Genomic DNA, 6,000 nt, shown 5'->3' on the forward strand with positions numbered 1-6,000 from the left:
GGCAACAGAAAAGAAGAAAATTAAGAGGTTTGAAACTTTGAGGTCGCGTTCATCATATAAACTTTTTTGTATCACAACAAGATTGACAATGGGAAATCATTTGGCGTTCATGCTAGCGCAACCCTACAACTTCCTAGGTGTTCATGTTGTTCACAATTCATGCTATGATTTATTTATTTATTTATGTATTTGTTTTTGGTTGAAATTGCTACATGTATAGATAGCCTGTGTGAAATCCTTGATAATCTTACCATTTGAATACCAAGTGAAGAAAGCACAGATCAAGGTTGAATATAGTTTAACTTGGAGGTGTTTAGAAGATTTATTTGTGAATTGAGTTGCTGCAAATAAGCTTCTTATCTTCATTTAATGAACTATGTCAAATACCTCGGTTTTATTTATATTTTTGTTGAGTTAATGGTTAGTGAATGGCCTGATAAAGACTTTTTTCTTGATCTAGATTCCCCTCGGATGCCAGCAAACAGAAATTGTAGGCCTCAATAATACAGTTAATGCTCCTCTCAAACCACGTCTCAGTTACTGAGGATACTAAATTTATTATGATTTCTTTATCTATTTTGTAAATTACTCCATGCAGAGGGAAAGTAGAGCTTTGTAGATCCTCCTTTAAGTGAGCTCAATCCTAAAATGAATGTGATAATTGAGAAAGAAAAGCAGTTGCAATTCAATGGATTGGAACTTATTTCTTCTGAAAATTTTACATCATGGGCGGTTATGGAAGTTGTTGGATCATGTCTAACAAACAAGTATTCAGAAGGACTCCCTGGTAAGAGGTAAGTGCCTGAAGATATAACTTGGAATGTGAAGAATGGCACCATCATGATTGTGATTGTGTCTGAGCTACTTGGAAATTTCTTCTTTCCACTTGGTATTTTTTTCTTGTTAAACTCAGTTTCTCTTAGCTTTTGGACCTGTACTTTTTAGTTTTAATGTTTGACATGTGTGTAATGGTTTCTAGGTTCAAAGTTATAGTGTAGAGACCTGAAGTTGTTGCATGAGTATCTATTATCACAATGATGGATAAAATTGTTGGACACTTTTCTATATTTATTCACTACTATGTTGGGTTGGGATTTATGCCATGCATATAATATGCTGGCAATGAATTCATTGACCAAAGTGAGAGGCTCTGCTAGCAAAGGGCCCTAGAAACATTACATCTTGACAAAAATACATGGGGTGTTAATTTTCAACCATTACATCGATCCCCAGCTAATTTTGTTGTTTATACAACTCTCCTCCAACCACATCATCGCATTATGGTGTGTATGGTTCTGAACTATGAACCTCCTTTAATAAGGCTATCATTCCAATTGGCATGTAACATGTGAAAATTTTCTTTGCAATGTTTAGGGTTTGGACTTACCACATGGAGGGCATCTGTCTCATGTATTAATGATATCAAAAAAGCGAGTATCTTCTACATCAATTTACTTTGAATCAATTCCATATAATCTAGATGAGTCCACAGGTGAGATCGCATTTCCAGTCTAATAATAATTACGATGGAAACAGTTCCATCATTGAAAAATATTGAACCAATATTTTGGGGAAGTGTTCAAAGTGTTAATGGTCGGTTTTTTTTCTTGGGTTATAGGATTCATTGAATATGAGATGCTTGAGAAGAATGGCACCCTTTTTAGGATCAAGCTTATCATTGCTGGTGCTAGCACATATCCTCGAGATATTAATTACCCTCGCATGAGGCAGGTATTGGAGCTGGGTATTTCTACAGATCTTATAATGGTAGTCCTTTCAAAAATTTCTCTTTCCAGCAATGTTTGTTCTAGCATATTTTATTAATATGTTCTTATAGTATGTAATGTTGGATTTTTTATGATTCTTAGTACTAAAAAGTTTTTGGTTTGGGAAGTTGGCAATGCAGTTGGGGCATACTTAATGATGGACATGGCACACATAAATGATCTCATCATTGCTTCTATAATGGCCAGTCCATTTTATTTTTTGGATGTAGTAACAACTACAACGCACAAGGTGAGTTGATGCTATTGATTTTCTCTGCACTTCACCCTTTCGATTAAAATTATGACTATATTAGATGGATATTTTTTTGGATCTATCTTAACGCTATCTATCTATGACATTCCCCCCTTGTAGAAGAAAAATAATCCCATTAATGTTCAAGAAACGACGAAGAACTAAAACAAATATGCCATTCCCATCATAGGAGGAGTGATTATAGAGTTAAGAGGTGTAGATTTTCCTTTTGATTCTCTTACATGTTCTTTGATTCAGTTTCTTGTTTTCATTTTTTTATGTTCTTTTTGTTTCTTATCACTACTAGATCAAAGCTTCGATGAAACTCATTATGTTCCTTGAATTGTTTGTCAATTGTTTCACTTTTTTCCTTTCATTTTTATCTTTATGATATTTTTCATTCTGAAATATTTTTGTATTGGAGGGTTGTGATTTTTAGTCTTTACGAGGTCCTTGGGGAGGCATGATATTCTTAGGGAAAGAACCAGTATTGGGGGGAGACCTAGAGACAACCATCAAAAATGTAGTTTTTCCAGGGTTACATGTCAATCTGAGTTCTCCTTCCTTTCCTCCATCATCTATATTGTTCTCTTGCTCATTAATATCATAATATTGGATATATCGATTTTTTGTATGATTTCATTTCTAAAAGATACATGAAATAATTTGTGGCTTTGTAGGGAGGACCACATAACCATACCATAGGAGGGTTGGTTGTTTGTTTAAAATAGGATGTAACTGTAGAGTTCAAGGCTTATCACTTACAAGTGTAGCACTCTCACATGTCTAAGCTTCTGTAAAATTCATGCATGTGAATTATTTTTTGAATGGATTTTGTTTCTTATCAAAGGTAAAATAGTTTTAGTAAGTTGTAGCAAATTTTCGAGCCCTTGCAAAGGACCTAATGGATTTGGGTTACAATTTGGTGTCTGGTGGTAGTGAAAATCACCTAGTTCTAGTTGATTTGAGGCCCTTAGTAAGGATCCTTTGTTCATATGTTGGAGTACACAACCTACTTGTATAATGATTTCTATTGGATTTAGTTGGTTGAACGTAACATGGTATATATTAATGAGCTTGGACAACGCATTGATGGTGCAAGAGTAGAGGACATTTTGGATGTTGCTTCTATCACACTGAACAAGAATTTTGTACCAAGTTACATGAATTTTTCTTTGTATATTTAGATGTAAGGGATTCATTGATTTTCCTTTCTCCATGGGATGATATAGCTTACTTTAATACCTTACATTTTCAGGTGATAAAAGTGTCATGGTTCCTGGTGGTATATGCATAGGGACCCCTGAATTAACCACCCTGGGATTCTTGAGGATGACTTTATTAAGGTTTCAGATTTTATCCACGAGGAGGTGCAGATAGACATTAAGGCTAAGGGCTCCATGAAAAGTACAAAATTAAAAGATTTTATAGAATTTATTAAGTCAAACAATTTCTAGCTACGAAATAGCATTATTGATCTCAAAAAGCAAGTTGAATCATTTGCTAGCCAATTTCCATTGTCTGGTGTTGGCACTAAAAATCTTAGTTAGATATATGATGTGCTCACAAGATTAGAAGTGTCATTTATTAACAAATAGGTTGGGCTTCAACGATGATAACTAGGCTGGTAAGATTTGGTTCCATGTGTATATTATAATGATGAATAATGTTTTAAACTAAATTTTGTCTGAATTTATGTGCTTTCCTAGCATTGGCATTAACAAATTCTATTCCAATCTTGTTGTGGGGAAAAATGCCTATGCAGGACGATCCTATCCACCTAAGGTGTGGCAGTGCCTTAGCAACAAACAGAGACAGCTATTCTAGTATTCTTCCTTTGTGAATTAAGAATGAAGAGAGAGATATGTGGACTGACCGGTGTCTTCCGTTTGTCCCTCGATCCAGCTTCTCTTCTCTTGGAGAGTTCCCAGCTAATTGCCTTCTCGCTCGCCCAGCTTCTAGAGGTTTCTGCAAGATCACAAGAAGAGAACACTACACAAGACATGGATTCATATTCATAACTATTTCAGGATTAGAAATAAACTAAACATACTAATGCATTCATACATCAAAAATACATCAGCATATAGGAGAAACCAAGATAGCTTTATTGATGAATAACAAGGTTCAGGAAGAGATACAACCCAGAGGGCTCCAATCCAGCATCTCCTTCCCAGCAAATGGAATTCCTATCTTCATCCCCTTCAAAGCATTAAGCACCCAATGATTCTAGTTTCAAACCAACAACAATTCTTTGCCATAACAAAATTCCAGCCTCTAGATCTCATGGAGGAGAGATCCATATATAGATGTTTGGAGAGAGGATGAGTCAGCTTGAGATATGACTAGTGTCCTCTCCCTCTGTCAGTTCTTGAGTCCACTTGGAGGTTCTTGCTTCCACTTGGAGATTTGGAACCTCTTACTCATCACCAGTCGAATTCCCTGAGGCAAGTGTCATTTTGGAAGCTTCCTGGGTTTTGACACCATGAGAAATGAGCCTGCCACATGTCCACTCTCGTTCAGCGTAGGTAGCCAGTGTTCCATTTGACATTCAACACAGGTAGCCAATGTTGGCTTTGACATTCAGCGCAGAACTTGTTTTTGAGCAGTTTCTGGTGGAGAACTTCTGTGAATTGCTGTGGTTTCTTAGCCTTGTTCCTCTAGGGGTAGGAACAACATGTTTAGGGACTTTGGATCCCTTAGATTATGGACATTTCATGCTCAATTCTGTAAGGCACAAAAATTTCTATAACAGTTGCCCCCTAAAGTATGAGGCTGTTTATCGGGTGAAATGCTTTATCAGGGGGATCCGAAGTTCATCCAACGCTGAGAGGAGACCTGTAATAAGATACAATACAATACATTATTTTTCATACTGCTTTCATGATCTAGCTGAGGCAGGCATTCCCATGCTCAGCTTTATAAATTCATTTTTCTATACATAGAACAGACAATCGTCTGATGGTAGATTGATAATTTTGATGAAATTATCATCCTTTGAGTAGGATGATTATCTGCTGCAATGATGTACATGTCAATGCCTTTATCTTTCCTGAATATATATCGCAGCCCGGATGGATGAAACTAGATCCGGGGTCTTCAAACTCGTTCGATCTTCACTCTAAGTACAAGTCGATCCATATGAGAAATGTTCTGAAGTCGAACATGGAAAGACATCGCTTGATTACCGGTCAATGATGTAAACCGTTAACAAGCGCGAGAGGAATCACCGATAATGATAATGACCCTCAAGGTACTGTAGTACAATTCACATAGTGTGAATAAAGGACTTGGCGTCGAACACCACGCAAAATCTTTCGGTCGAAGGTCATTGATGTATACCTGTCGCCGGAAGTGAGAAACTTGCCATTGAGGCATGCAAGCTTCAAAGTACTTAAGGGGTTGTTCCTAGATCAACTCCTTGGATAATGAGCTGATGTCGACAAGAAGCGATCCGTCACAGGAGGGCCTTAATGAATCCCACATCAGTGACATGGAACGGAGCTAATGATTTTAATGGAGGTGAAAACGATCTGTGACATATGATTCAGGGTGGCAGTCATGAAAGGATGAAGGATAATGTATGGCAGTGGATGGGACACGGTTGACTTTTTCTGAACGACTTCTCTTGAACATGTGGCGACAATGATACGATGGATCGGTATCATTACCCCAAATATGGATGGTATGGCGAGACCATGGATGTGACCGGTGAATGAAACAACCCAACCCGATTGTGGTACGGAGGAAAAGTGTCATGTTCAAGAGCGACTTGCTACCATCAAAGTTTTCTTTAGTTTCTCCCAATTTTCCCCAGTCATTGCTGACCAGTACCTCTTTATTTTTGTCAAGCTTGAGGAGGATAACATATGCTTGTTCTATAACCTGCCCTTCGGGCAAGCCCATCGCTATGTTTTAACGAGCCTAGCGATAGTGAAACTCGTTCTCGTTTAAAGACAAGTTTGTCGCTATTTAATGATT

The 6,000-nt window shown here is 37.2% G+C and overlaps 1 pseudogene; it reads left to right on the forward strand.

Moving 5' to 3' along the window:
• Positions 1-2,629, forward strand: part of LOC149157637 (serine hydroxymethyltransferase 3, chloroplastic-like) — a 44,571-nt pseudogene extending 41,942 nt beyond the window's left edge.
• The last annotated feature ends 3,371 nt before the right edge of the window (positions 2,630-6,000 follow it).

The sequence above is a fragment of the Pinus tabuliformis genome, chromosome 5_2 (genome assembly GCF_031772625.1).
Source record: "Pinus tabuliformis cultivar Carrire ecotype Pingquan chromosome 5_2, CPIR1, whole genome shotgun sequence".
Classification (NCBI taxonomy): Eukaryota; Viridiplantae; Streptophyta; class Pinopsida; order Pinales; family Pinaceae; genus Pinus; species Pinus tabuliformis.